Source organism: Leuciscus leuciscus (assembly GCF_965113295.1).
Source record: "Leuciscus leuciscus genome assembly, chromosome: 24".
Taxonomy (NCBI): Eukaryota; Metazoa; Chordata; class Actinopteri; order Cypriniformes; family Leuciscidae; genus Leuciscus; species Leuciscus leuciscus.
The window spans coordinates 6,798,333-6,807,330 of NC_138723.1; the positions used below are offsets into that span (position 1 = coordinate 6,798,333).

The window sequence follows — 8,998 nt, forward strand, 5'->3', positions numbered from 1 at the left end:
CCTCTAATAATAAACCTTTACAACTTGCAAATAAACTAATAGTCTTTTGGAATGGATTTTTTTATTTTTTTTATTTTTTAAATTTATTTTTAGTCACAATATGTTTTCACAGTAGGCTACAATGAACTTCTTCACCTCAATGGATCAAGGAAAATTTGATATGACTCCTTTAAAAGGTCATTCAAGGAATCTATGCAATTTTCCATAGCAGCCGCAACTATTAAGCCACATTAATGAGATGAAAGTATTTCTCTCGAAGGAAAGAGCTCCTAGATGCAGGCACTAGCAGCTGTGGGCAGCGGGGAGCACAGCTAATTCAGTATGCTTAGTGAAAACAATCGTATCACACCCAGACTGCTAGGATTACAGGGCAGATTGAGTCCACCTGCAGGGCTTCACAGCACTGTTAATAAAGCCACCGTTTTCAATTAAAAGCCTTTTAAACACTCTAAATCTAATCATGCTTGCAGGTGACAATACAAGTTAGCTTGGCACGTTAAGTTAAGAATAAGAAGAGGAGATTATTTTAAACGGATTTCACAATATCTAATCGCTCAGGTTTGCCGTTTGAAAAGCTGCAGGGCGAAAGGGTAGACTTATGCAATATTAAACAGTGTTTTCTTGCCATTAAGACAGCTTAATAGTGTTGTTCATTGTTAAGACATATGGCGGTACTTGAACAGCATTTTAAAAACACAATTTGCAACCTTGTTGAGGAGGAAACTAAATGTAATGTGCAGTATATACACACACACACACATACATGATCAGATGTGTTTGAAGAAATTGGCACCCTCAAACAACGTAAACTCTGCTTCATGTCGTGCCTCCTTTTTAAAAATGTCATCCTTCTCTTGACAAATTTAGCAGATGTCAACCTCGGTATATTCACATTTATCCACGTTTCTTTATCACTCTCACACGTAAATGTCATTCACATATGAGGTTCACCATGCCATCAACAGGTTATGCATGAGGTTTGTTGAATTCGCAAGAGGAACCAAGCAGTTTGCGTTGGACATTCAGGTCTAAGGCAACACAAATGTGGTGTGTCCAGAGGCCCTCAACCTTGAATAAGTGCCAGGATTCATAGTAACCCATGCAGGGGCGTAAACAGAGAAATGTACCTTGGCATTTTCCCCAGTCCACTCCAATCAGAGGCCAAATAGGGAATGCTAATGCAGTTAACGTTTCCCAGTCAACACAACGCCTCCCCCCTTGTCCAAAAAGTCTGCAGACCCCTTCCCTTAATAAACGAGCGTGCTTGCTATCAAAAGCAGAGGCACTAATAATGCAGACATACCATAAAAAGCTAAGGGGATGGAGGGAAATTGGGTAAATAACTCTGCCCCAGAGCGCTAACACGATTTGCAATGCACACGCTAAGAAGAGGTCCGTCTGTGATGGTTTTCCAAGTGAAGGAGGCTGGGCACTCTGACGGCATGATTTATTTATTCATTTCCCTTTCTCGTTTAATGGAAATATAAAAGCCTGCATTGATTAGAGTTTAAGGATCAGCAGTTAATAGATTAAAAGCTTGCGTTGTGGCCAAAGAAGAGCTCCAGCATTTTTCTGGGTTGCTCTTCGCTTGGTGGTATTCGAGGGTTGTTATTTAGGTTACTTTATTTCCTGGTCATCCTGTATTTTTCACTGTGCCTAGAGGTACGGGTTACCCTTGTGCCCTGACCTTGGACAATTTTGCCTGGTTTAAATCTTTATCTACAGGTGCAAAAGTGATAGAGGTGGTCAGTTAGGCCTGTCGCGATAATTAAATAATCGTATGATCGCGATTATTTGATCTAACCGCGATTGTTTCAGACAACCGCGATTATTGCGCTCTTTTATAGGCCTACGGCACAAGGGGGAGTCATGGACCAAAATAAATAGACAAGCACTAATTACGTTTTCTAGCAATATATTCAAAGTCATCTGAAGCCATTTCATAGCTTAATGTGAGGACAGTAGTATATTTACATTGTTAAATTAAAGTTCACAAACTCATCTGCAGCTGTCAATCATTCCGTTCAGCATTCAAACTCTGCAGCTGTCAATCATTCCATTCAGCATTCAAACAGCGCGCATCGTCCGGTTACGACAGAATACACGGTAAAACTTTCTCCAATGTGACATTGACGTTATAATGCTTGATCTGTAGATAAAGGGCTGTGGATTTGCATAAAATGACTTTATTTTGCTGGAGTTTTTTGCTATTTCTAAATGACTCGCTCGCTACCGTGTGCCTACACAGCACAAGGACTATGAATTGGCATCAGACGCACAATAACTGGAGTTTAAAACTGTGAAGAAACAAATGATCAACAAACTGTTGGACAGATATACACTAGGATTTGTGCCCTCGACATTTCTTCGCTTTGTGCCGTGAACTTTTAAATGCACACTTGTGCAGCGAGCGCTGCACACTGCGACTCCATGTTGCATTAAGCACATCATTCTGCACCCGCGATGCGCATACGCGCTTTGTTCCGCTCTGTTTTGAAGCGTATCATTATGGTTTGTGCACATTTGTTTTTATTAACATGTTTAGATTTTATAAAATTACTGTGCAGATGTTTTCAAAAATTACTTTTTGCTGCTGATTTATACACTCACTAAGTTTAATAAACAAATTGTCATAGCTATTGAATATATTTATTTAATATTTAAAGGTGTTAACTGTAATCTTACACTGCAAAATGATAACTTACAAAGGATTAAATTCATCACAATTATTTAATGAATGAAGCACAAAGCCCTAAAACAGACAATTAATCAGCATAATCGCCAAAGCCCTAACACAGACAATTAATCGTCAAAGCCCTAAAACTGACAATTAATCGGCATAACCGCAATTATTTTTTAGACAATTAATCGTCAGCCAAATTTCATAATCGTGACAGGCCTATGGTCAGTAAATTAATCTCGAAAGTTCAGAAACCAGAGTTACGTTCAAGGCAACGGCAAACTCATTGACCTTTCAAAGACAAGCAGACGCACTTCTGGCCTTCAGCCTCTAAATAACAAATGTGTATTCAGTGTTTAATTAGCAAGGGTCTAGATGTCTCTTTTAAATAGAGTTTGGGATGGAGGTACTGGATTTGTCATGATACCCCATGAAATATCTTCATTGCCACTGAACAGGAAGAGAGCCATTGAGGAGAGGACCAAGGTTAAGTTAAGCTGCATCTACATTAATTTGGATACATTTGAAAATGGCTTTTATGTCCACACTAGAATGTTCCTCATCAAGACTAAAATGTTGAAAACTGAAAAAGCCCAGAAAGCTCAGTTTTCAAAGGACAAAAATGCAGTCTCAGTGTGGACTGAAAGGCTGAACTTAAGTGAAAAAGATGTGTTTTCAAATGTATCTGGATTTGTGTAGACGTATAACCTCATATGCTTGCGTTAACCGGGTTAGTTATGATCCAGGTATAGTGAAAAGCAAAATTGGGTAATAGAGGATGTTTTGTGGACAGGATAAAGGCAGAATAATAGATTTCATGCAGCCCGGGGATTTATTAGTTTAAAGTAGAGGCAAATCTAGAAGACTCCTTTGGGCGGAGGAGCATCAGGGTGGGCTGCAGTCAATGTATTAGACCGTCCATACTAGCAGGGATAGTTTGATCTGAGGTTGACTTGGAGCCCAAAAGGTGGGTCCATGCAACATGCAGATGCATCCATCTAAAGCATATAACATAATTTCCATACCAAGGCAGACACAACAAATCAGACCATTAAGGTGCAAAGACACTTTTATGATTAAAATAACCTGTATGCACGTTGTTCATACCATAATTATTATGTTTCTGTTACCATTTCAATCTGAACTACTTAATCACTCAATCCAAACTTTGTGTTGTAGATCATTTCAGGTTTAGGGGATGTTTACACGACACCGTATTCAACTAAAAACGTAAAACTTTTTATGCGTTTTGGCCATTCATTTACACGACAACGGCGTTTTGGGTCCCTGAAAACGCAAAGTTTTGAAAACGGTCTTCATGTAAACAACAAAAACGCGAATTTCTGAAGACGATGACGTCATGTACATGCGTATTACGTGTTCAGTCTATAGTGTTTCATCGCCATGTAATGGCCTGGCAGCAGACTAAGGCGTTTTTAGTCGTTTTCGCGGATCCATGTGAATGGGGATCGTTTTGACAATGGTGTCGTCTGTACGCGGAAAACTCAAAGGAAAAACTTCTCCGTTTTAAGCATATCGTTGTTGTGTAAACGTACCCTAAGATGTGCAATTTTAATGTAACTGATTTGCATATTATGTTCCTATTGGTCCCTTTTCTACATGTATTTGCATAGGGACTTGTGATTGGTCTTTTTTTCTTGCATTTATATATCCGTCACCTTCACTTGCAAAGATGGTGTCATTGTGATTTAATTCTATTCCACAGCCAGCAGAACACATGTCCTCATTTCATTTTCATTCATAAACCTAATTTTATGTAAAACTACATTTTATGACCAAAGTATACTTAAGTTTTGGCGCTAATGTTCAGAGTATGCCTTCAGCCGAACGCATAGCCGTCCAATCTGATACCACAGGTGGTCGACACGTGCGCACTGAAAAGTGTAACTTATTTCCCTCCAGAAGTTATAAGTGATACAAATGTATGTACACAACTAGAGTTGCGTGTATTTCTTTATTTGGGTGTGTCGTGGGCATCTTTTGTTGTTGCGGTCTCCAGTAGTTCGTTGTTGTTCCGTCTCTTCGGTTACTTTTTCAAATGTAAAGTAATGGTCGAGTCAGCGTCGCCACCATGTGGACCAACTAATTAGTGCAACAACAAAAAATTCAAGGCTCATGTGCGAGCCGAATGCACATATACACGCATTTAGAAAATCACAATTCACGTGCCTTTGGGTGAAAACCAAAATATACTTTGGGCTTTACTGCCTTGCAAAAGCATTATCTCTTTCAGGAAATGCAAATCTAGTCCAATCTCTGTATAAAGTGATATGAATATAAATGTCTCTCATGTGGAAGTCAAAACAAGATTTCTTGCAATTAAATGCATTTTAATGAATACTAATGCAGCGCATGGGTTTGTCGCCAATCACCATCCACATTCTCTCTATCAAATGGTGGCAACATCACATTAGTTAGCTCAGTGAAGGGCTAAATTGGAAGAGTCAAGAAAATAACATAGCTGATCATCTTGAAAATTATTATTTACTGCATAAAAGACCATGCTTAAAAATCCCAGTCAAATGAAATTGATAAATCAATCAAATCATAATTGAGTTAGCATTGAATTACCAACACACCACAACAGTTTAACAATTTAGTTCATAAAAATTACAGACTATTTCATCTCAGTGTGGTCCTGGCTTTAAAAACAGGAGCAGCAGCACGGACTGGGAAGCGTTTTCCTGGCGGATTCCTCAAGCACCAGCTTCTAATTTGTAGAATTTGTGTATGTTGGGGAAGAAAGCATCGGCAGCCCCCGTTGTCTGTGATCAGCCTGCTTTCTGACATCTGTTTAAGGATGTTTATCCAAGGGGTAAGGATGTTAAGGGAAATATTATGCTGGTGTTATTTTACTTTTCTTCTGTTTGAATCATAAACACTGCTCCGGGGCAAGACGGAGAGATTAGAGCGAAGAACGCGAGCATGGGGTCTCGAATCACACCCCGCGAGAGGAATCCCTACCGTGATCCCAGACCTAAAGATGTACTGCTTCTCCAAGACCTTAATATGCCAATAGGACAGTATTAGTTCAATTAAGCCTAATGTAGCGCTTGCACCTCACTTTAGCTCTTTTATTGAGCCTGCAAGGTTTTTTTTCACATCCACACAAGATCCCCGGACCAGCACGTGTTGCTCTTTTACTGTGTTGGTGTGGATGGAGTCAAACTAAAACCAGGTGCCAAGCTATAGGCTGCTCAGATGACAGCGAGAGCCCCTTTAGTGAAGGCTTTACGAACTGAAACGCTGCACAGAGAAAGCAGAGACCCTCGTTTAAAAAGAAAAGTAGGTGTCCGGCAGCCATTCAGTCACCGCTTTCAATAAGGCATGAAACAGGGCGTCATTAAGGCAGTGTCAACCCTGCCGGATTTAAGCTGACCCCCCTTTGAGCTAATGTGAGGAGGGCAGAGTCTTTAAAACCAAAGAGAAAGAGGTTTACCCCCGCAGCATGTTCCTGTGTTACAGATAAAGAGTTTTAGCCCACCAATAAATGGATGTCGCTTCCCAATAAGTCAAAACGAGCAGTAGATGTGCAGAAGAAGGGTGCATCTCATGGAACCTGTCAAGAATGTGTCCAGGTCATATTTCAACGTCAGTAATAAGACATTAGATTTTGCTAAATTAAATGTATCTTTTGATTGTAAGACTTTTTGCTTTGTGACACTTTGCATTACGAACTTTTTGTATATATGACTGTAGAGTCATCAAGAATTATATAATATATAGTGAGCCTTTGCTTATTCTTAAACACAATATATATATATACACACACACACGTAAATCCAAAATAGATCGACAGACTTTTAAGCAAAAAATTGCCACATTTAATTTAAATTGTCCAGGTGCAATAATAATGAACACGTTTAAAAAATAAAATTAAAAAATAATACAAAATAATGCAAACAAATAAAAATACTTATTTTAAAAAAGGTTCTTCATTCAAAATATTTTTGTTGATTTTTAAAAAAACTAAAAGTTACCCAGACAAGTTTCCATGAGATTTGCTCATAACGAAAGTCCAAGACACAGATGAGGAAAGTAAACCCAGGGAAACCAGCAAGATACAAACCCCAGCCAAAGAACAAAAAAAGCGGCAGCCCAAGCAGGCGAAGGAGGAGGAGATGAGGAGATTTCCGCTAAAACTAATCAATCAGGTCCTGATAATGGCTTCCATGCAGGAGTGTTGACACTGGGTCAGCTCTTCCCTTGACCCGCGCCTTCAGGGCAGCGGCTACAGAAAAGGCACAGATAACAGAAGCCGGGGCTAATTGTCTGCCTAGTGTCAGGGCTTTTCAAAGCCTCTCCACTTTCACTCGGTCGCCCGTCTTTCTCTCCCATTCCCTCCGTACCCTGATCCTCACCCCCGTCTCCCTCTCTGTCCATGCACTTTGTTTGCCTCCTCTTCCCGGAGTGAGGCTGCATGAATCACATTTCTCGTATGGTGCGCGGCTGTCTAACACGCTCGCATCCTTCTAACACGTGCAGCGAGCCGGGGACGCTGAGGCTAGAACACTGTGACACCAGGTCCAACCTCAAGCAACCAGGAAATAATCCATTAGGTGACATTTGCCAATCATTTGTTGATCCCAACCAGCTCCAAAATAGCTAACAAAACAATCTGTCCATCTTTGCATGTCTTTCTTGTCCTTCAAAGCACAAAATCAAATTGCACCGCATGCAACAAAACTCTCCCATTAAAAAAATGACTGACAGTTTATAAAGAAGAGATACAATCAAGGTACTTACTTAAAAGCGTTTGCTTCCGTCTCTAGCCTTATCTTCCTCTGCTCCTTAATGTCTGTGTCTTGTCCTCTATAGCTGCACACAGATGTGAAAATGTGTGTGCGTGTGTGTGTATATCAGAGAAGCTCCAGTACAGAAAGTTGCTGTTCTGTAGGCAAAGGCGTGTAGTGTGTGTGTATGTGTGTGCGTCTCAAGCAAAGGCTCACACTGCACTGGCTGAAGGGAAACCAAAGCACTTTTAAACTCGCACTGGCTCCCCATGTGACCAGCTCACAGCAGCCAGTGAGGAATATATTAGTGTGGCTTCTTCTGTCCACATGCACCCCCTAGCCACTGTTGCAGGAAGTGTGCGCTGCCAGAGACACACACACGCGCGCAATGACATATGCTTGCAATACCCTGGGCTCCATTAACAAAAACACAAATGCAACCACCCAAAGGGAATTTCTATAAGCTCAGGAGACTTAATAGGGTTTTTGGTTATGCGTTATTTAATTGTACACTTTATCTTAAAAGTTTTCACCTACAATTTTTGTAGGAGACACAAAAATAAAGGAACAATTTGATTAAAAAGAGACTCAGTTGTTGAGATCCTGCCTGAAACTGTTGAAGGTTTTTTGTTTGTTTGTTTTTTACAGGAGGAAAATAACAAAAAGATTTAAGAAAAAGTCTCAATTTGATCTCTCCTTAATCACATCATTGTCCAGGAGAAACTATTGAGATGCAAAAGAGATCTCATTAGCCATGTTTCCTTCAACTTGGCATTTACTAGTTCTACTAGCATTTTAGGCGTAGGTTTGCGGTTATGGCATTTTAAAATGCTAAATACTTCCTGACTGACGCCTCCTATACTGGGTTGTTTAAGATGAATTGCTTGTTGTATACATATAGTTATAATAACTGTAAATGTTTATAAAGATAATGTTTTAAATGTTTGTAAAGATCCCCTTTGGCCATTTGATGTTTTTTATCTTCAAACTAAAAAGCAAAGGGTCCTTAAGATGAAGCAAATAACTAAAAACAAACACCAAATATAACTTACAACGAACCCTAAAAACAATTTGAAAAACAGCGTACCCCAAACACAACAATCAAAGCATACTCGACATGCAGAACACCAAACATAAACACAACAAACCCCAAATTCAGCATAACAAACACTGCACATGAAACACAACAATCAACACACACCAAATATAAACAACTATACCAGACATAACAAACAGACCACCCATACACCAAATAGTAAACAATATAAAACAAAAAGGAATGAACGAATGAATGAATATTTCCGCCAATCACAATCATTAGCTTCTAAACCTTTTACCTCACTTCCTTCTTCTGTCTCTCTCTCTTTTCTCCTCTCTCGTGTTTTTTTATTTATTCCTTTAAACCACATTTGAACTACAGCTCATCACCAGTTTATGCTCCCCCTCTCTCTCTCTCTCTCTCCTGGGCTCTTGCTTCTATGCAAATGTGCCTCCTGAAACAATGGTGAGAATCTTAGCCGGATAAACACACGGCGTGCATTTACAAATCAATACTCAGAGCTCA

The 8,998-nt window shown here is 39.7% G+C and overlaps 1 protein-coding gene across 1 annotated transcript in view; it reads right to left on the bottom strand.

Moving 5' to 3' along the window:
- The window catches only part of cntfr (ciliary neurotrophic factor receptor), a 188,327-nt gene extending 180,658 nt beyond the window's left edge, over nucleotides 1-7,669 (bottom strand). The window contains exon 1 of the mRNA XM_082157694.1: nucleotides 7,448-7,669. The gene's annotated coding sequence lies outside the window, so the exon portion shown is untranslated. The remainder of the gene's footprint in view (nucleotides 1-7,447) is intronic.
- Nucleotides 7,670-8,998: the final 1,329 nt, after the last annotated feature.